This window comes from Lontra canadensis, unplaced genomic scaffold, assembly GCF_010015895.1.
Source record: "Lontra canadensis isolate GAN:19392208 unplaced genomic scaffold, GSC_riverotter_1.0 scaffold141, whole genome shotgun sequence".
Taxonomy (NCBI): domain Eukaryota; kingdom Metazoa; phylum Chordata; class Mammalia; order Carnivora; family Mustelidae; genus Lontra; species Lontra canadensis.
The window spans coordinates 505,468-528,844 of record NW_022631135.1 but is presented as its reverse complement, the minus strand read 5'-3'; the positions used below and the strand labels follow the sequence as shown (position 1 = coordinate 528,844).

The 23,377-nt window shown below is 44.4% G+C and overlaps 1 protein-coding gene across 2 annotated transcripts in view; it reads right to left on the bottom strand.

Moving 5' to 3' along the window:
- TMEM200A (transmembrane protein 200A) overlaps positions 1–22,765 on the bottom strand; it is a 70,164-nt gene extending 47,399 nt beyond the window's left edge. Inside the window, exon 1 of one of the 2 annotated variants that reach the window (XM_032843505.1) lies at positions 22,561–22,765. The gene's annotated coding sequence lies outside the window, so the exon portion shown is untranslated. Of the gene's footprint in view, positions 1–3,239; positions 3,286–22,560 lie in introns of those variants that run through there. The other variant, XM_032843506.1, reaches the window with a different exon arrangement.
- Between the last annotated feature and the right edge of the window lie 612 nt (positions 22,766–23,377).

Sequence of the window (23,377 nt, the reverse complement as noted above, 5' to 3'; positions counted from 1 at the left end):
CCCATTTTCTCCAAGGACAGACATATCATCTCTCTTGAGAATTCATTCTGAGCATAATCAACTTACTTTGGGAGAATCTATATTTAGATAATTTCCTAATGTTGCAGGTTTAAGCACATTTCCTTTTAAATTGTTTTCTTCCTAAAGAGGAAGATATTGGATTCTTACACATTCGAAAACCATTACTATAAACTGTCTGTTCTCCAGAATCCTTTCACACTTTCCAACTTCTCAATCAAGCCTTAGTTCTCATCTAAAAATTCACCTCCTTCACTGCCTTCTTGATATGTAGATGGCTGAAGGGGACATAATCTCCAAAGGACCTCCACTAGTGTACCATAATAAAGTTATTGAATTTGGGGGCACCTGGGTGGCTCAGTGGGTTGAGCCTCTGCCTTCAGCTCAGGTCATGATCTCAGGGTCCTGGGATTGAGCCCCGCCTTAGGCTCTCTGCTCAGCAGGAAGCCTGCTTCCCCCCTCTCTCTCTGCCTACTTGTGATCTGTCAAATAAATAAATAAAATCTTTGAAAAAAAAATAAAAATAAAGTTATTGAATTTTAAAATTTTATTCTCCTTCCTGAGTGGTCCTTGCCATTCTCCCTCCCACTCCCACACTATTCATTAGGAACACTTTGATCAGTGAAGCAGAAACTAAGTGTAAACTCGATGCTCAAAGACCCCGGGTCGCCTCTCACTTCTGTGTTCTTTCCCATCTTCACAAAAGGACTTAAAAATGGCCTTCCCACAGAGAAAAAAGAAAAAACAAACAAGCAAAAACAAAAACAAAAACCAGAAATGGGACAGGGCTCTAAACCAGCCTAGTCAGTTTAAACCTCAAGTACAGTTGCACATGTATGACATGTGCATGTATACATGTATGACATGTATGACAATTCCAGGGAAAGATGCTAACGGGTAAGGAAACGGAGTCGGGATGCTGGTCTACAGTCTCCTCTACAGATGTGAGTCCCTTTGACTCAACCAGCTGCAACAAACTTGAGAAGCCATGTGGCCAAGTTCACGTGACTGCACTCAGCTTGAAAGATACAGCTTTCCCACCCTTCCAAAAACTCTATCCAAACAGAAACACTTGTTCTGCTATGCAGAAATGATGGGCACTTCCGCAAACGCCTTTCGTATTACTGTATCACATTTATTACAAACACAAGAGGCCAGGACGACCGTCACAGACAGGTGATCCCTCATGCTTTCTTTCCAAGCATCTTAGCCACTTGTCCCTGCCACCTCCGAATGAGAAAGGCATCCTGTCACCAAATGATAGCACTCCGCAGCATCTTAGGGGCCAAATCCTCTTAGAATTGATAATTAAGAGGGACCCTCTTCCTCCCACTCGCTTTAATAGCATTAAGGGATTACTGACAATGAGCTGGGCTGCGTGACTGTCTCTCCACACGGAAAGGGATCAGGTTTAGAAATAGGTTCTCCCAGGGCGAGACTCTGGGACTACTGCGGGTAATCTGTAAAAGGACCTGGCCTTCCAAGGCTGGGGTGAAGAAACAGGAACACTGCCTTCTGACACAGTGTTAAAATAACAGCATTGTCATGCAAGGCAAATCTGTTTTATCAGAAGATATTCTAAAGTCATTCATTATCTGTTGAGATTACATTTTTTCACTTTTTACTAGTTTCTTTTCTTTTCTTTCTTTTCTTTCTTTCTTTCTCTTCTTTCTTTCTCTTCTTTCTTTCTTTCTTTCTTTCTTTTTCTTTCTTTCTTTTTGGTGAAAAAAAAAATTTCAATGCTAATCACCTAGAGGAGATTCTGAAGACCCAAGCTCTGCTTTCTGTCCCGGAAGGCTGGTGTAGGGAAGGGACAGAGACCAGGCGCTGCGGTTCTAGTGCTCTGAAAAGCCGGTCAGTTCCCGTGTGCCTGTCTTTATGGCTGACAATAACACTGATGCCTTTAGGAGCTCTGAATGGAAACCACAGAAGGCGCAATTCCAGTCACTCTGACAAACCCAAGCTCAGTGTTCAGCTCCGTTGCGAGCAAACGGAGGGGCTAATCATGCTCACAGACTTGACAGTCCACACGTGCCATTGCACAGAGGTCTCTCCCCTGTCCCTCCCAGCCTTCCCCAGAGCTTCAGCGCACGGGACCGGTCCCTGCTGGGGTCCCAGTTTTACTCTGTTAGAGAGTAAAATTTCCCTTTCCGGGATGGGGCTTGGGAGGAACCAAGAGAATGGAAATCAGAAAGTTCTTCCAGGACTTCAGGCAGTTTTCCCAATGACCACACATCAGTTGTATAAACCCAGACACAGATACCTAAGTGAAACGAAGAATACAGGTAAACTCTAGATAAGAAACAACAAATGTTGGAGGGGCTGTGGAGAAATGGGAACCCTCTTACACTATTGGTGGGAATGCAAGCTGGTGCAGTCACTTTGGAAAACAGTGTAGAGGTTCCTCAAAACATTAAAAATAGAGCTATCCTATGACCCACCAATTGCACTACTGGGAGTTTACCCCAAAGATACAGATGTAGTGAAAAGAAGGGCCACAAGCACCCCAATGTTCATAGCAGCAAAGTCCACAATAGCCAAACTGTGGAAAGAGCTGAGATGTCCTTCAACAGACGAATGGATAAAGATGTGGTCTATATATACAATGGAATATTACTCAGCCATCAGAAAGGATGGATACCCAACTTTTGCATCCACATGGACAGGACTGGAAGAGATTATGTTGAGTAAAATAAGTCAAGCAGAGAGAGTCAATTATCATATGGTTTCACCTACTTGTGCAGCTTAAGGAATAACGTGGAGGACATTAGGAGAAGGAAAGGAAAAGTAAAGAGGGGAAAATCAGAAGAAGAAACAACCCATGAGAGACTGTGGACTCTGAGAGACAAACTGAGAGTTTTAAAAGGGAGGGGAGTAGAAGGATGGGTTGGCCTAGTGATGGGTTTAAGGAGGGCACGTATTGCAGGAAGCACAGGGTGTTATAAACAAACAATGAATCATGGAACATGACATCAAAAAACTAATGATGCATTTTATGGTGACTAACATAACACAACTTAAAAAAAACAACTCTATATAATTCAAGTTTAAGAGCTCTCCCCTCACAAATATCCAGTCTTTGCCCAGAATATCAGTAAGATTTCAGGAAAAAGGGGGAGGGGACAGAGTTTCTTTCTCAATGGAAAGATAATTTTCTCAACCATGCATTTTTCACTTCAAAACACGGTCAGAGGGCCAAAGGTAGTTCCCTAAAAACTTACCTGAAAATCCTTCTTGTAGTTGATAGTCATGGGAGATTGCTTATGAGTTGGTTGCTGCTTAGAGAAGTGTTTTCAAAAGGGCAAATGTCATGCAAGATCACAGGTTGCAAGGTGATAAGCCTTCTGCTCCAGCTGAAGCATCACAGAACTTTCAAGTTAAAGAAGTGCAAAGAAGCTAATTTTCTCTTTAGACAAAGGAGCTCCTAATTGGCGTCTTCTTTGGGGGATTTTGGTGGAGACAAAAGAACTGGAGGAACCAGAAGCAATCCCCTTCAACAGCTTCCTCTACAAACCATCCATCAACCTATTCTTACGGTGCCTGTTCAGCCAGAGCGACCTATCTTTCCTTCCCACTCAAACTATTTACTGGAGGAGCTTTGATTTGGCAAAGTAAGACAACTGCTTGATGAAATAAGGTTAACCGGAGAAATGGTCTGACAAATCCCCAACAATAAACTCTGTTTAGAATGTAAACAAACTCTGTTAGATCACAGGAAGAACAAACAGATTATAAAAATGGCCATAAATAGCTGATGAGCCCTCCTAGGGCCCCAGGCAGGTTTCTCCACTCCCCTCCAGCACAGGCACCTGGCAGGGAGCCCTGGACCTCCTCCTTCCTTGCAGTGACGGTGACTTTAAAGATTCATTATTGTGATCTCTGTAACTTGTAACGCCCCAAAAGCACATGCATGGAGCTCCATGTTCGCAATGCAAATCCCCTTCCCAGATAAAGACTGGTTTTCTTCTGACTGCTTGCTTCTGTATTTATAATCAAAAGAATTTATTAAAAATGACTGGGTTTCTCATGTTTCTAGTGAGACGAGAGGCTGTACTAAAAAGAAATCCTTTTGCAAAAAGACAGTAAGTAAATGTACTCCAAATACAAACATTTGTGATATGAGAAAAAAAGCAAAAATCATCCTAAACTGTCTGACATGCTAAAGCTTCTAACAAGAGGAAAAGATCCCATCAGAAAACTTCAGGGGAGAGTCATCTGCTCCCTGACAAGTTCACTTATGTGTGATTTGGTTATCACTTCAACTGTGAAGCTTGATATAAAATGCCAAAAGATCCAATGATGCATCTGGGAAACATGCTTTTCTTTCCTGAATCAAGGAAATTGCAAAGGAAAGCTCTAAATGTCACAGAATTAATATTCCTTTTTTTATTAATTAAAAACTATAATTTAAAAACAGAGGTAACAGAGGTACCTGGCTGGCTCAGTCAGAGGAGCAGGTGATCTTGATCTCGGGGTTGTGAGTTCAAGCACCACACTGGGCATAGAGATTACTTTAAAAAATAAAATCTTTAAAAATGTGTGTGTGTGTGTGTGTGTGTGTGTGTGTAAAAACATACATTAACAGAACATCATGCAGGCTTTAGAAAAGTATGCTTACCAAAACTTCAGTAACATGACCACTCTTAATAAACTAAAAGAAGTACATTCTGAGGAGCGCCTGGGTGGCTCAGTGGGTTAAGCCTCTGCTTTCAGCTCAGGTCATAATCCCGGGGTCCTGGGATTGAGCCCCACATCGGGTTCTCTGCTCAGCAGGGAGCCTGCTTCCCTTCTCTCTCTGCCTGCCTCTCTGCCTAATTGTGATCTCTGTCTGTCAATTAAATAAATAAAATCTTAAAAAAAAAAAGAAGTACGTTCTGAAAGGATAAGTTTATTTTATATAAAACACTGATAAAACCAACTCATTATGTTCAGAAAGTACATACAAAGTGATTTCTCCTTTTTCAGATGATGTGAATAAATTCTTCCTCTACACTCCTTGGGTCAATTGGCCCTCAAAGTATTAATATTTATCAGAATTATTCAGAAAATTTTAAAATTTGTACTCATAATAAAGACAGTATTCACCACTTTTTGATGTTCATTTTCATCTCTCTGTGCCAACCAAATGTGATTTAATATATCATTAAAAATGAGAACTGAGGAAACTTCCTGGGTTTCGAATACAACAGCTCCTAATTTATTGATCAGTATCCTCAGAGAGACTGGGAACTGCCGTCCAGTTACGAGGAGTCCTGACGGCGGGAGTCGTGATGGCTACGGGGCCAGAAGAGTTCCCACTGCCAGGAGCTCAAGTGTTCAACTTTCAATTTTATTAAGATGGCTTCATGGGAGTTTCAAAACATCCAAATGAATAAACCCAAGAAAAGCCCAGATTATCTATTGTCAGGCAATCGTCCCATCTGGCCAGGTTTTAGCATGCCCGCCTGCCCAGACTTGCTGTCTCAGTGTCTGTCTCTCTCTCTTTGGGATGGCACTGCTGACTTCTTCACCATCATGAGGAAGAAAATGTCTAAGGAGAGAGTGGCTCCTCCTCTAAATGAGTTAATACCTCTAGCGTGATAAGCCCCACCCCTTCATCAAAGTGAAACTAGCCCTCTTGATGCCACGGGCAGCTCATTAACCCCTCAGGGCTACTGTCCACATTCAGCTTAGGTAGACCATTCCATGACCTCTGGGAGGAATCCTGAACACAACAGGACATCGCACGTGGCCTTGAGGAGCTCATACAGTTCATCAGGTGAGAGGGTTTGCTTCCTGTCTGAGGTCATGAGGGAGCCAGGGCAGGTGCCTTGAGGAGCACAGCCAACTTAACAGAAGAAACTAAAGAGTACAAACTCAGCAGACCGAACAGCAGACGTGTCCCTGCTTCTAAGTGTGCCCTCGTGGCCCCGGGCCCAAGCCAAGTGGAGGGGGATGTTGCCTGGGCACAGGGAGGAGGGGCTTCCTGTGGGGCTGCAGCCTTCCTTCCATCCACTGGTCTCCAAGAGGTGAGGGCGCAGCTCCCCATCAGTAGAGCTGAAGTGGGCTCTGTTTTCTGGGGACACTGCTAGTGGCGCCACCACCAACAGAAAAGAACTTTCCCCTTCCATTCTCCAGTCAATTCTTTCCGCTGTCCTGAGAGAGACGTTAGGTCCATTTTTACTATTGACAACCCTGGGTTTGGGAGAGACAGAAGGGGGACTACCCATGCTCAGGGCGTCAGGCTGGACTGCTGGCATGAGCGGGGCACCTTGAAATTGCTGGAAGATGCATCCAGCTTTCCCAAGAGAGTCAGGGGAAGAGTCCACAGAAGAGTCCTCACCCCCTTCGCCCCCCGCCCCTGGGAAGGATTTCACATCCGGGCAGAGCTCATAGCTGCTGCATTCGCAGCACATGTGCAAAAGCAAGATCGCCCTGGTGGCAGTGAAAGGACAGAAAGAACCACACTGGGCAGTGTCTCTCGGTGTTACACATTCTGCAGGGTCTTTTATTTACATGAGTTTTTACCACCCGAGTAACCCTTCTAAGGAGGTCACGTCCCATGCTACAGATGAACAACCGGGGATCCCGCAAGGTTACATAATTTGACCAAGGTCACCCAGCTCTGAAGTGGTAAAACTGAAACTCTCCAGCGATTTTCAAATAATCCCTGGCAAGGGGACTCTTTTTCCAAAAAGGATCTCGCTTCAATCATGAAGAGCTCGGAGAATCAAAAGTTGACTCTGTATTTTAAAAATATCTCTGAAGGAGAGCCACTGGGGCCAGGCAGCCAGATGGCAATGATTTCCAGAATGAAAGTAAGAAAGAGCACGGACCAGAGATGGGATCTCCCTCAGAGAAGCCCCGGGCAGCTCGGTGAGATAGCCTTTCAAACGTTAACCTTTGGTTGGCAATTCCCCCAATCCCACTAGATCAGCCGTAGAAAACTAAAGGATAAACCTTCATGGTCCCGACACTTACATTTTAAAATGACACTCTTGACTCTTTCCACGAGCTGCTTTTTGCTTTTCACATGTGCCCCTCAACAGTAAGAAAGGCTGCCTCCCTTTATGGGTGGAATGTCACACGATGATGCCGATCTGGATGCTGAGTAACCGACGCTCACTGAGCGGCGTCTGCCACAGGAAGATGACTGACATTCTGAGAGCAATGGACTTGGAGCAAAGTTAATGGAGTCTCCAGCGTGGTAACCCAGGGCCTGTAGCTGCATACCACCTCTGTAACCAACCATACCGATCCAAGGTCATGTCGACCTCCACTGATACTTATAAAAAAAGCCCCCTCTGAAAATGGAAAATAGTCCAGCTCCTTTCCTCAAGGGTCGGCTTCAGAGATGGTTCACCAAGAAGCACAACAATTTTTTTCCATCCTCCCCCACCCCCGCCCCCTTTGGTTGGGGACAAGCAAGAAGCTGGGTCATGGAACCAGCAAGCAGTATCTGGCGTTGCTCCTCAGGACACACTGTTCATGAAGGTCTTACATAACTGATGGACGCTCAGGCCAGGACAGAGAAAACCATAGGCAGATTTGCCTTCTAAGCATTCAAATAAGAGAAAGGTATTAAAGGAGGAGGCTCTTGCTGTCATGGGAGAGGCCCAGCAGCATGGTGCTAACTTCCAAAGAGCTCCAAGGCCAGGAGAGGTGTTGCTATAGACCTTTAGATCATAACTTGAGAAAGTACTGTGGACATAATAAGCTTTACTGAGTGCTCTAATAACTTCATTTTATAAATAAGGTTTATTCCTGAATTTAAATACTATTCGAATATGGTGAAAAATATTTAAAAAATGGAAAGACTGTATTAGAAGATCTGAGAAGCAGTAAAATCACTTCCCATTTGACAAAGATGATTTTCGATTTTTTGCACATTCGTTTCATGTACTACCATGACTCTCCACTGTGTTTTTCCCTGTTGGAAAACAGGAAGAGGATGTGATGCTCTCTCAGGGTCCAACATCGAATACTGAATAGGATAAACTAAGCTCCCAAACGGAGAGGCTAGAAGTAACCTCTAATAACAGGTGTCTTTTCTCTTCCATTTTAATGAGCTAAAAATGCACTAGTAATAAGAGCCAGCATAATCCTCTGAGTTTTCCGCTAGATGTTCAAGCAACTCTCTTAAATTATATGCTTTTCTTATAATGTCCTGGAACATAAAATAGCTTAAACCTCTATTTATGGTTTTAAAAATTCTGTCACGAAGATAATACATGACCTAGTGATGCTTTAAGAAGTATATGCAAAATTGTTTTAAAAGTATAAAGACTCTGTCAAAAAGAAGGAAGCAGGGGAATTGATAAGAGACCAGACTGGTAATCAGCATGATAATGAGACTGACCTTCAGATGTGCGACTCATTCACTATTTTTTGTGAAGAAATAACTTGCGCATCTATTCTGTTCTAATTTGGTACCAACAACTACGACATGAAATTTAAGGGAAAAAAAAAAAACTTCCAGTAATTTCTAATCCCATTTCACCCAAAAGTTTGAAGGCAATACTACGTCAGTGTTGTGCTGAGAGATTAAATCAGAGAAAGAAACTGAACCTGGATCTTCAGAAATTGTTCAGTAAGTGACACATGCCAACAAAGCTTTACTACTAATATCATGTACCTTTTGTCACTGACAACACACCTCTAGCTTTTCTTCTACCTTCAAGGCTGCTACTTCTTGGTATGTTCTCTAACCAGCCCTAAACATGGAAATCCCCAAAGCATGGTCCTAAGTCTTCCCCAGTCTCTGCCCACCCCCCATGACTTAGTACCAACTACATGCTCATAACTCTTCAAATTTATGTCTCCACTCCAAATTTCACATCTGAACTCCAGACCCATCTGTCCAAATGTCCACCTGGGATGCTTCATGGTCATCTCAACTGTAATGAGTCCAAAACTGAACTCAGGAACCAAACTTAGGAATAAAGTCTTCCTTATCTAATCAGACGATACCACCTTCCATCTATTCGGTCATGCTAAAATCTGGGCATATCCTGGACCACAATTTCCTATGTGCTGTTAACGGTGTTGGCTGATGCTGCCTTCAAAACCTGTGTTCGCTCTGTCCACAAATCTCCAACATCACTTCCGCCATCCCGTCTAAGCTCTGTTGTTTCTCCCTTCATGCATTCTTGCCTCCTCTGACCCCTTTATCGCAAAACTGCCCAGTGGTGGTAAATCAGCTCATGTATTTTCTCTTTCAAAGCTTGCTCTTTGGAACAAGTATCCAACCCTTATCACCTCCTACAGGGCATTTCACAATGGCTTTTGCCCAGAGTATAACCTTTCCTTCTACCTTCTCTCCCCTGCTATGATCCAGTGACAGGGCTTTCTCTCTGTTCTCGAAAACACCGAAGAGCTTCTTTCTCAACCTGCCTGTATGGTTTTTCTCTTTAGCACAGCTTCTCCAGACAAGTTTCTCTTGTTTCTGCCCCCAACTTACAAGACAGTTCTGGGAAACATTCCATTAACCTTCTGACTCACGACCCTCTCTCCTAGCAACATCTATGTTTTCGTGGCACTGACGACACTTATCATCACATCATTACTGACGATGTAATTTTTTGTACCCCATTACCAGATGATAAGCTCCTTGTCCACCCCACTCAGATTTTCTCTAGCACGAGACACAATCAGTGCCTAGAACACAAGTATCTGTCAACCAAACAATGCTAATATACAAGAGAAGGTTTTTTGGGGTATGCCCCAAGTCTTTGACCATGACAGCCTTAGTTCATATTAGGTGGCTAATTTAAGTATAAATTTCATAGCTTTTCTTTTCCTTAACATGTGTGTATCACCCGGGGGGCCAAGATTAGGAGGAAAAGGGACCAGATTTTAATCCCGTATCTGTACTTGTACTTAGTAAGAAGGCTTTAAAAACAGTGAACTGAAGTGTGTAAACCTGGAGATTCACAGACTTGTACCCCTGGGGGAAAAAAAATATATATGTTTATAAAAAATAAAATTTAAAAAAAAAAAAAAAAAAAAAACAAAAACAAAAACAAAAAAACCCAAAAACAAACAAACAAACAAACAAAAAAACAGTGAACTGCTTTTTCAGACCTCATCTTTCTCACTGTTGTATGGAAAAGACTCCTCATGGCTCTCCTACTCTGAATCTGTGAATACACAAGGTTTTCAATCCAGAACAAAATTGTGTATATCCCGCCCCCCAATCTCCTATTGGCTAGAATTCTCTGGGTTCTTCTTGCTCCAACGTCTTTCTCAATGTCACTTTCTTTTGATCCCGTGATGTCAGAGAACCCTGAATTACAGTTCAGACCCATCAGTCAGAGCCTACAGATGGGGAGTGCAGAATCTAGGTCTCTGCTTCCTGGCTATTTCCTTCTGAGACTAGTAATGATGGTAAGGCCCAGGCCCAGCAAAGCCCCCACTGCAGGTCTGGATGGGCAGCTTCTTCCCATGTTACTCAGACGATTCCTTCATGGCTGTAAGATCCTGCAGGGGCCTGTGCTTTGTTCTACTCACATTGGCCTCTCTGCTGTGCAAAACCTCTACGCCAAGCCCCCACTTCTCAGAGGCTGCCTCTCCATAGCCCTTGTGCTTCCTGTTCCCAGGCCAGGCACTCCCCTCTCCTGGATATTCTAATGATTCCTTCCCTCCCTTCCTTCAGGTGCCTGCTCAAATGTCAGAGGGCTATTTCGTGACTATGCTACACCACTCCCCATCCCAACTACTCTCTGTCCGTGGGAACTGCTTTATTTTGCTTATGATCTGTCACAATAAATTATAGGCTATCATCTGTCTCCTCCAACCGGAATGTAGGAGTCATAAAGAGAGGAGCTTTGTTTCCTGCTCAATATCCAGGGCCCGAAACAGTACATCGCAGGCACTCAGAAAACATGCTTCACATGAATGAACAGAGGAATGAATGAGTGATGCTCTACTAGAAACCAAGAAGGCAGCAGGGCCAAGGATCTTCCAATCTAAAGCTTCAGGAGTCGTTGAAGTTCAGAGAGGAGTGGTGCTGATGAGGGTTAGGAGGAGGAGCTTAGGTTGCCGGGCACCAAGGCAGGAGAGCCAAGAGACACCCCCTATTTGAACACCCACCTTCCCTACCCTCCCCCTACTGCACCACGCTGCAAGCTGAAGAAGAGAGAGCTCAGTTCATGGGGTGGGATGTGGGCTTGAGTCCCAGGGGCCTGCCAGTCAGCAGGTCTCCTGCCAAATGAGCAATGAGCTTCTGATAGTTGGGGTGGGAGAGGAGAAACTCCCGCAGTAGTACCAGTAGAATGAGCGAAAGGATGCAGGTGGCCTTGTTTCCTGGAAACGGACGGCGCGTGCCGTCTTTTCATCTTTGTCTTCTCTTTGTAATTTGACTTTTAAAAATCACTTAACCAAATTCTGAATTTAAGGCTTCTGTGAATTAGGCCACAGTTTGACCCACCGCCACTCCCTTTCCCTGAGCTCGGACACAGGGAGACCAGTATATCATCCTTCAAAGCTGTTATCCTCAAAGTCCTGAGCCCTACTAGAGCCTTCTAGACTGTGAGTTCCTCCAGAGGAGAAGCTGGTATGCTCCCAGCACTGACCGCAGTGGCCAGCACTGAGCACACACTTGATAAACATCAGAGGACTCAGTGAGTATATTTTGAACGAGATCTCCCCGAAGACACAGAGCTAAACATTCACTAGCAAACATCACTAATTACATGCTGTTATTTTCTTCTGCTCAATTACGCAGGTGTTGGATAGAGTTAGTTCTGGATAGAGATTAGTTCAAGGATTGGAAGACTCACAAAATACATAAGGGATTTCCATATGTGTCAAAGAAGTTGTGATAAGACCACCATGAGGACTTCCCAGAGATTTCTACCTATATGGCACAGGTGCGGGGGTGGGGGACGATGTACAGAAGATAATTATATTTGTGAACTTTATTTTTATTTCCAATATTTCATTTTTTAACACCCTGAATATCATTTTTAAATGTTATTACTATTCAGAAACTCCTGTGTGGTTCAGTCAGTTAAGCATCCAATTCTTGATTTCGGCTTGGGTCATGATCTGAGGGTGGTGGGATCGAGCTCTGAGTCAGCTTGAGATTCTCTCTTCCTCTCCCTCTGCTTCTATCTTCCCCAAACAAATAAATCCTTAAAAATATATATTATTAATATTCAGAATAAAGTTAACACTTTATCTAAATATTTTCAGAGAAATGATTTAGTCTCTTACTAAAGAGTCTGTGTTTTATATCTTACAGTGACTTTCTTCCCCTGACATCATAGAAGATCAAATATAATTAATTCAGTGAACATTTACTAAATGCATACTATACGAGCCACAGTTAAAAATTTAGTTTTCACATAACAACAACAAAAACAAAAAAAAGCGCAGTAGACTGAGCTGTTTATATTCTACAGAGAGGACTATATTTATATTAGTATTTAATGTTTTATTTATATGAAATAGTCTTTGAAGAGGGACATACTAAATATGGAATGTCTTCAGCCATGGAACGATGTATGGCACACCTTGGGTTTCTAAAGTGATGGGTGCTTTTGCTCCCAACCCCCTACTTTTAATAATGGTCTCAAACATCATGCTCCAAAAGAAAAACCTTCTCGTAACTTCCAAGCACATTGAGAATGAAGGCTTCCCTCCTCTCCCCGGACCCCCAATATGCAAAGCTGGGTCTTATTATCTTGCATGTATGAGCCAAGATTCCTTAAACACAGAGAGGTATGCCCTGACCATCTGATCTCCAAAAGACCGCTTCACCTCCTCATAGCCCCGTCCACGTCCAAACCCACCTTGTTTGTCTCCCCCATCTAGAATGTACCTTCACCACAACCTTGGCTTTGAGCCCTACTCTATTCCCGGCTGCCAACACCTAGGTATTGCATCAGTTATTAATTAATGAACTTCCTACAGAGCTTGAATTGACTATCCCATGCATGTCCCATCCGTAAGTGATCATAACTTAGGGGTCCTGCTTTCCCACATGGTTTTCTACATCATCGTACATGATATGCCTCGCATTTGACCAAATGGGTCGTCAGTGTAACTTGGCGGCAACTTCTGAATGAAGCTCACTAAGTCACAATTTGTTGACTAAATGAAAGAAAATAATTATGTTCAAAGTTACTGACAGAGATCCGTAAAAGAAAACGGAGTTATAATGCTGTAATGTTCTTCCTCAACTTTCAGAAGAAAATCAGAAGTCTTTTGATTTTAGTTGTGTATTATTTTTGTAGAAAAATGGCAGCTGTGAAAATATTGGAAATGGCACTCAAAACCCACGTCAAATGGACTGCTATAGGAAGGGTTTAATAGTTCTTATACAGTTGCAGGAAATATTTCTGGACAAGAAAAAAACCCTGCAGAGGTTTAACTAAGATGCAAATTCTGCCTTCTTATGGAATGAGTCAAAGTTTCTCACTATGAAAGCTAGATACTAGGATGTGACTGGCTTTTTTTTCTGGAAAAGGGAGCAAAATCAGAAGGTTCAAAATTCAGAATCTTCAGCTTATTGGAGGGGAATCAGCAGTTTTAGAGAGCAGATGTTCTGGAAAACCTCAAGCGTTTTCACATTTTATCTGGGACCTCACATTCTGCCTACTGGTCAACCTGGTCCATAGTCCCCTGCTGGGAACACAGCCATCAACAGAACAGGCACAGGTTTGCCCCCCTTAGCTTAGGGCCCCTCTGAAAGGTGTAGGGACCATGAGCACAAGAGTTACAACATCCCACCGAGCTACAGACACAGAGGAGGCCAGGGCGTACTAAGCAAAGTGGGGCTCTGTCTCGGGAAGTTCTCCACAACATGGTCTGAAGAGCACCCTTACAAGATGTGCATTTTATGATTTAAAAAAAAAATTACTCACATGCTAATCTGCTCTCTGCCTCGTGCCTCTATCTAGATATATAATCAGGAATGCGTGTAAATACATATTTAAAACTTGAATGGTTTATCACAATATTTTAACGGTCTAGATTCTAAAAGAGAGGTTTTTTTATAACAAGGAAACAAAGTACGTGGTTAACAAAAATTGCTACTCATTTTGAAACGGCAGCTTTTCTTATTTTAAAAAAATACACAGAACCCTAGTTGATGAAGCGGGTATTTCCATGCACAATCACAAATTTACCTATTCTGAAAATCAGTTTTGCATTAAGTATCAAGAGACTTAAGACAGCCATACCCTTTGACCCAGGAATTAGCCTCTTCCATGGATCTTGCTTAGAGAAATAATCTGAAATTTGAACAAAGATTTCATCAAAATGCCACTTAAAATGCCAGATATTTGGAAACCATCTAAAGGTCCAATTTTAAGAGAACCCTTAATAAATTGTGCTATATCCACATAATCAAATATTATACAGACATTAATAAAGCTTGCCGAGGCATCGGAAAATATTTAGGACATAAGGTTAAGCCAACAGAGCAGGCTGCAACATGTTATTAACTATGGAAAAAAAATTCATTAAAAATGAGGAAGAAAATGTCAAAATCTGATGGGTACTTTGGGGCCAGGGGATTACAGTCTGATTTGTTAAACTTAATGTATTTTCCAAAGTTTCTATTGGGAGCATGCATTGCTTTGATGATGAGAAGAACATCTCTTCAGAAACGCTAACTCTACTTTATTACTAAAACGTGCACACAAAGGTTCACGGAGCTGATCTGATCCGTGGTTTGCCAAGTGAGCCCAGATCTGTGCATCTCCTACCCCTACATCAGCTCAGAGAATACTGAAATTCCCTGGCTTCGCCCTGCGTGTCAGCGCCAAGATGCTGATTCTCAAAAACGAAAATATTCCTCAGTGGCTGCCAACCTATCTGCACCTCTGTGACTCGCTCGCTGTTTGCCAAAAAGCTGGCTCCTTGTCCTCGTTCCTTTTACCCGAGGAGCCTCCAATATACTTTACCTATTCCAGTATCTCTACCAGCTTAATTTCAGGGTACTGCAATCATCGGTTTACCTCTGGCTCTCCCTTCAGCTTATGAAATTCTTGAGATTCTTGGCATCCTGACATCCGCAGGATCTAGCTGAGTAACTAGTAAGCAGTGGCATTTGATAAATTCTGTTAAATACATTTTTGGTCTAGGAAGAAAGCCACCTCCATAACCCCCAAGAGAAACATTCACGAATAGGACCCTCTTGTGCTGGAAATCTTGGTATCTGGAATTAGAAATAATTTGAGATATCATTTCCAGCTTACGAAGGAGCACAGCCTGGCCCTCCCAACCAGGCCTTGAGGTTCTCCTGTCAGAGGGAAACGATTTCATGGAACATCAACACCAGACAAGGCCCCTCTGTGGTCCCAATGCCTCAGGACAGAAACAAGGCCACTCTGTAATCACACCTGAACATATTTCTGTTCTGACAAACAGAAATATGGACACTGTCTAACCCCTAGTGTGACCGATGTCCCCCTAATCGGGCTCATCAGGGACTGCTGCTTCTTTGCCAGTGATTGCATTAGCCTCTCTAGTTTTGGCTACGTCAGATAAGACTTACTGAGATAGAACATCATAGGATTATTCCTGCTTCAATCCAGAGCAGAAGCCCTGCTTCTTTAAACCTTCCCCAAATCATATAACATAAACTCAAATCTTAAAATCTTATAAGTAATTTATAACACCCTCTTACTGAGACCCCCTGTGTTTCCCTATGGCGTGTGCCTTCTCCCTTGCTTAAACAAGTAGCAGCCCCAACCTGTTCGGCCATGGGTTATTTCTGGTGCTTTGGTCAGAGAGCATTAGTAAGTTCTTAATCCTACCTGCACTGTTCTCCTCTCACTCTCTGCTCATATATCATCATCAGAACTCACTTCCTCCTGGAAGCCTCCCTGGATTGGCCTTTCAGGTTTTAGATGGTTCCATTCTTTTTAGTCTTCATAACATTTAGTTCAACTGTTACGATTAAGTTTGTATTTCATAATACTAGCCAGCACTGTGATCTTGATTTCACTCTGAAAAATCTTTCTAACTCTAAAATCACCTTGTCTTATTGTGTTGCTTTAAAAATTTTATGGATGACTATATTTACCTCCTCAAACAGGTCTGAGTTCTCACAAATATGCCTAAAATACATATTTTTATATACCTTCACATTCCTTTCTACTTATCGTGTGTGTGTGTGTGTGTGTGTGTGTGTGTATACACACAGCCCACTGCACATAATGAAATCCACAGTCACACGTCTGAGCAGATAAAAGTTTGATCTTGCATTTACTGGGGAATAACATAATGTCACTGCTGTTCTGTCAGTAAACAGTTTCATTCAGAGTATCTTCAAGGATAGACCTTTGTAGTTGGAATGTGTTTCATATACCTACTACATTCCGTGTCCGCTCGTGCTCTCCCTTCCTGACCCCCTCCCCCTCCCTCTCTCTCTATGTATCTACTTATCATATTTCAGGACAAAGTACCTGTCCATATCAAGGTAAATTCAGGGCAAGGCAGCTGGCAGAGGTCCCTTCTCTTCAACAGAAATCAGTGACTAAAATTAAGTCTTCTGAACATCTGACTTGCTGACGTATCTGTCCTGCAGAATGACAGAGATCCTGCTCGGAGGGGAAAAACCTAGCGGATTATGAAGTTCTTGGCCAAAGCCAGATATAATCCTGCTGGACAGCCCCCTCCGGATGACCTGCTTCCCTCTCAGTGCTGATGACTCCAAGTCAGCTCTCACTCTCCCTTCACAACCATATGCCCTGCTGACTTTCCCATTTCTAGTCCCCAGACTTAACATTGACCTTGCCTGCCAAGGCCGGGATGACTCCCTGAAGATCCAGAGTGAGGTCTAGATTCAGACAGAACTGGGTTTCCATGACAGCGCCTTCCTCTCCAGTCTGGCTCCAGGAGCTCAGGAAGATCATCTAACCTTTCTAAGCCTCTAGTTCCTGGCACAAAGGGGGAAAAAAAAAAAGAAATAAAGAAAGACAAAGAAAAGGAAAAGAAAGCTAATATTTACCCTCCCAGGACTGTAATAAAGATTTGGTGGAGATTATGTATCTAAGGCACGTGGCAGGTGCTCCACAAATGTTAGCTCCTTTTTTCCTAGCGGTGCCTGACAACTAATAGTATCCTGTTTCCCTCTGAGGAGGTGCCCAATGTGTGTTCTTCCTGCCTTACACCAGGAAGGCATTTAAAGCGGGGCAGATGGCAGAGTTCCTGTTCTCAGACCAACAATCAAGCCCCAGTTGTTGTACTGATCGGCTCACCTGTTCAACTTCCTGATACCACTCCCACTTCCCTTGCTACACTCCAAACCCCAAACCAAGAATCTAGGTCTGTCCTCTTCTCGGTTTGGCAATCCTGTTCATTTTTCCCTGGAGCATGGGTGCTCTGCACCTGTGCCCTGATGACCTCTATTCCATCCCCTCTGGAACTTCTTTCACTTTAGTTGCTTAGTTGAAGCCCCGATCTTCAGTTTCACCTCACCTAGAGGATTCTGACGGTGGCCTTGAGGGGTAGTACGGCAGTTTATTAAAGTAGGGGTATTTGTTTTTGGACGGTCAGGGTTTGAATCCCAGTGCTTCATGACCATGTAACCTTGAGCAAGTTATTACCTCCCTAACTTCCAGTGTTCTCACCAGAGACGGTTTTTATGAGATTTAAAGAATATGGTGAATTCAAAACATGTAACACAGGACCTGGCATACTAGGTAGGTCCCCAATAAATGTCAGTGCTACATGCATAAACATCGTGCCCATTGGACTCACCGTCACCATTGGCCTCCTTTCTACATAGCCAGTTACCACGTACCTACTCACAGCACACAGCCATGTCACCTACTACCTCCCACTGATCTTCCAGATCCATTCATTCCTCGCATGTCAACACAGAATCTCCTTTATCAAGTCATATGCCCTTACCAGACTCATAATGTCATGCACACCTCCCAATATTCTAATTTGGTACCTATCATCTTAGGACTTAGGTCCTAAGTGGTAACTCTAACTTATGCCTGCTGCCTCCCCCTTGCCCAACTCCCATGAACTCAGGGAACCTCCATGAATAACGGTACTATGCCATCACTTCACTTTCCTGTTCAAACATTTGCTAGATGGGTAGTCCCTAAAGGAGGGGTCTCCAATTTCATGATCTTTAGATGACCAGGGCTTCTGATCATGAAATGGCTAGGCTGGAAATAAAGCACAGGGATATTTACTAAAAGTACATGGATACAGACAAATGGTGGCCTCCTCAGTCAGAAATATCCTGCAACCACACCTCTTTCAGCAAAGTCTAGACACGAAGGGCATTACTTCATCACTGGGCTTTGCCTTGGTTGGGAGGAGGGTCCCACTTTTGTAATGTGTATGGTCTTGGGCACCTGAGCTGCCTCCACGTGCAAACTCCACACCACTGTTTAGGGGGTCTGTCCTGAAAAAGGAGGGGACAATGCTCCTCGATGACAGACATGTTGTTTCTGATTGACCACATCGGTAGATTCAGAGAACCACACCTCTATGGGATCGTGACACGATTGTCCATCGTGGCGTCCCCGCCAGCCTCTGCATCCTCACCCTACCACCACCACCATGTACACAGCATGGGGCACATGATCTAGCTCAAGACTGCAACTCTGATGGATGTGGACTGATATAGGGCCAGTCAGAGCCCTTGAAGGAAATGTCTATGAACAGGACCTGGAGGAGACAAAACCTCTCTTTTCTATGGCTCAAAAGCCCAAGAAGGCAAAATGGGAACTACTTGATAGTCAGCTTTCCCAGCACATAGGAAGGGGCCTCAGAATGAAGCTGACCCAGAGAGAAAGGAGCCGAGAAATCGGGAGAAAGAGAAAGAGCCCTTACAAAGCCCACGTGAGCCTGTGGGCTCTAGCCACGACTGAAACAAGGCCCATCTTGCTGGATTTTCCAGTCACATGAGCCAGTAAATCCTTTTTTGTATAACATAGTTAAATAGAGGTTCCTCACACATATAACGAATCCTGACCAACTCCCTTGGCCAGGGACACGGGGTGGGGGCACCTGCCTATCCTTGATGTTCTATCTTTTCAGGCAGAGATGAGGGCACCACAGGAGGGAATGGAGAAATCCATATCTTCATGCCTTGTTCATAATCTTTTGACTCCTGTGTAATTTCACCCCCAGGGACAAAAAAAATCACAACTTGCTCCTAGCATATATCCCATTCGCAATACAATAGTCGTCCCCCCCCACCCCACCCCCAAGGCCTCGCCAATCCCCGCCTTTACAGGATAGTTTCCTTTTCCCAGCTGCACTCAAAACTCTTTTCTTTCGAAGAGTCTTACCAATGACTCTGTAAATAGTCAAATCCCCAGAATTCTTGCTGGGGAAAGGGAGGGAGGCGAAGTGGGGAGGAAGCACACAGAAATAATCAGACTAAATAAACATCAACAACAGAAATCAAGACATTTTCAGGAGGTTTCGCTCTCTTAGAGACTTAACTTCCAGAATGTAAACTAAATTTTTACTCAGAAACTTGAACCTCCACTAAAATCAGACACCCACCTTATCTCTCTATCCCATGAACAAAGGTTTCCAAAGCACTTTCCAGCTTCTCCTATCTCTCTAAGTCTGCAGAAAGGCAACGGGGCATACGGGAACACATGCGCTTTGTAGTATTTTCCCGCTTCCTCACCTTTCTGCTCTCATTACCTCTTGGGGATGTTGTGAAAAATCAATTGCCATTATTTGTGAAAATTCATCAAAATCTGTCCAATAATCAGCAAAAGTTGGCATTTATTATTTTATTATGTATTATAAGCTCAGATAATCAATGATCGGTCAGATCTCCTTTACCTCGTATTAGCATCATTATTACCTTTTCCCTGTGTCCAGCATGGACATGTCTTGCCCGTCTTCCTTTGATGCAACTCTATTAACTGCACCCTTCCCAAATTACACTTTGGCTTCTCCCTCTCAATTCCACCAAAACTCATCACACAGCACTTTAAAAAAGACAGGAAGATCACAGGTCCAAAACCCTCAATCTGTCGATAAGGGGATGAGGGTGCAGAAGCCCGTGAAGGCCAAGTAACATATCCAGGGCCACTCATTCAGCGGCTTAGTCAGGAGAACTTGGGTTTTTCCAAGCCCCCATCCAGAGTCCTTTGCAACCCACCACACTATTCCCCTGTGTGCACCAGTGCCCTGATGCTCAAGAACCAGCCCAGATGCTCAGCGATCTGTGCACACTTTCCAGCCCTGTCCACACCAGATTTTAAGTTCCCATGGGAGAGGTTACTTTACAGTCCATCAGCCAGTCCATAGGAATACATCCGACATGTGTTCACCTGTGTTCTCCGAGTGCTTGGGTACAAATCAGACACGAGCAGACAAATCCTATCTTAAGTTCTGAACCAGACACACTTACCAAAACTGCACATCATCTATCCCTTAATAAAATGAAGGGTCCATCTCACTGCAGATGTGTTTTTTGGTCCTTATACAAGTTTCGTTTTTGTTTTCCAAAAGCATTTTGTTTGAGGAAGACTTCCCATGCCGTCTCCTATTTATGGAGAGTATTAATAAATGAAATTTATTTTGAAAGTGCCTTCCCTTTAGATTTTATTCTATTTAATAAGTGCATTATTATGAGGACTTACGAATTTATCTTCTACTAATTTTGCTTAAGAAATGCAAAAGGTGACATCTGCTTCTATCCTTGTTTTTATCTATTTTCCTGAGGTCAATATGAATTTCTTTCCCTTCATGCTGATAATCTTCAGGGCAATGAATGAATTTACACAATCGGTTCAGATTCACTCCCCCCCACTACGTGTCAGTGGTGGGTTATCTTCTCCCAGTGAGCTGTTGTCAAAATTCTGAAACCACACAAGTCCAACTATAGCAATCTAGCTCTGGGGGCATTCAAAAGCTTCACTGACAATTCTTCCAACTTAAAATAACAAGTGCAGCCATCCCTCCTTACAATGAGCCTTCTTGAAGAATCCCTTTTGATTATGGGTGCCTTTGGGATACCACATGGCTTTTACCTGGACCCGACTCAGAAGCAACAGGTAAAGCCTTTCTGTGCTGACCGCCTGGAAATCACACACAGAGACTTCCCACGCAACAACTCCCTCTTTCACTGAAGGCTTTCCCAGCCTAGGATACAAAGGTAATTATAACCAGGGTTACAAATTATAGCTAAATTATCCCATAATTATGAGCTCACTAGTAGGACTTGGTTAGCCTAAATCATTTCTAACCCTCAGTATATATTTTTAAGAGTTAAAAAAAAAAAATCCTGTATCATTAAATTGCTGAGACCTTTAACTATAGTTTCCACTTAATGAAAACATTATTTTCTGTTTAGAGGGACTCCTTTCCTTCACTTAAGCTGTTTGAAAACCATGAAACTACAAGCAGATGCTTCTGCCCAGATAAACAATAGTGGAAAAACAAGGGTTTAAAAAGTTTCAAAATCTAGCCTATTTTTCACAAATTGGTAATATATTCCCATATCAGCAACCAAATAACAAACTGAAGGTCAATTGATAATAAGTATTTCTACAATGCAAGACGTGATAAACCATCAAAGTAAATAGCTTTTACAGAGAACTGGTAATACCTATGCATAAAGCACTCCAGAAAGTGTAGCTCGGAACTTGGTTTGACGGCAAAACCAAAAGAGTTCAATATTCTTACTGACAAATAAGAACAGATGTTGATTCCTTAAATATTTTCTATGCATACAGTTGTCTACGACTACTTCTGAGGGTCTTCAGAAGAAAAACAAAAAACAAAAAACAAAAAACAAACAAACAAAAAAAAACCACACAAGGTTAAGAGACACTTTAATGCAACATATGTAGTTCTGAAATACACCAGACCCAGGTGTACTGGGATAGACTCCAATTAGTAAATTACATATATGTGAAGCATCTGATTTTCTGTCATCACCGGTGCCTGGTACTGAATAATGAATTATTTTTTATTACATGTGTCACACACATACACTTCTCCACCTAAATCGAAAGGTAGTAAGTAGACAAAGAGAGCTTACACCTCCACAGTGTGAAATGCTGGCGTGGATAATTAATTATAGCAGAAGAATGATTAATGAAGCAAATCTTGCAAAGCCTCAGTTCTTTTTCTGCAGGACGGACTATGTGACTATATAGGGAGAAAAGTAGTGCTGAAATCGGCAATTAATCGCTCTGCCTCTCCATTTTACCCATGTAGATACTCCCAGGTATTGCTTTAGGGAAACCCTGACTACACTTCGCTCCTGCCAGGAACTACTATAAACTGACGCCGCGGACGTCTTCGCCGAGAATGCTGACTCTCTGGAACCGAGACAAAGGAGGGTGTAGCTCGGGAAGCCTAGCCCGGCGCTCCGAGGCTCTGGGCTCCCGGAGGCTGCCCCGCAAAGCTTCCCCTGCGCTCCGAGGGCTGGGGAGCCCGAAACTGATGGCGGACTTGGTTTATTTCCCAAACTTCGGGAAACAGCGTTTACCCGAACTCCGGCGGCTGAAGCCGGGGGGAGTGGGGGTGAAGAAGCGCCCCTCTGCGGCTGCCGTGGCTGCCCACCCACCTCCCCGCCCCCCGACAGCACCTTCCCTTCCCCCCCCTCACCTGTCCTGAGCTCGCGGCCTCAGGGGTCCAGGGGTCTCTCCGGACTCTCACTGCTGGAGCAGTTGGGACGTCGGGCGCCTCTTCAGACGAGCGGAGGAGGCTGCGGGCTCGGGGGCGTCAGCGGGAGTCTCGGTAGCCGCCGGCAGCCGCGGGCTCCCTCCCCATCCCGACTGGGCTCGGGCGGCGGACGCGGCGCGGCCACGGCGGGCGGATGAGTCAGGCGGGGGGGCGGGCGGCGAGGGCGGGGGACCGGCGGCGGAGGGTGGGGGGCGCCCCTTACCCACGCGCCGTGGGGGCGGCGGCGGTCTCGGGGCGGGGGCTGCGCTGATGCCTGTGTCCACCGCGGGTCGCGGGGCCGCCGGCCACAGCCATCGAGCGCAAGGAGCCGGAGCGCTCCTGCCCTCGGAGGTCAGCGGGCGCAGCGCGCCGGCCGGGAGGCAGGGACTCGCCGCTCAGGAGTCGTCGCCGCCTCCAAGAAAGACAAAAGGGACCCGGGGGCCTGGAGGGTAAAAGTTTTCTGCTCTGGTCCAGACAGATCCCAACCACCCCTCACGCCCTAAGCACGGAAGAGGCGGGCTGGGGACTGGGGACTGGGGGCTAGGGGCTGGGGTGGGGGGCGGGGCGGGCTTCCAAGAGCGTCACCGCATGGTCGGGACCCGGGTCGGAGCCAATCTCGCCGCCTCCCACCGCCCGTGGGAACTCCCCCAGCCCCGCTGCCCTCGCTCTCGCAGCCCGCCTCCTCCTGGAGGATGCCGACAAGATCCGCTCCTCCCCTTCCCAGGCCCCCAAAGGCCCTACGCGTGACTCGGCCGCAAAG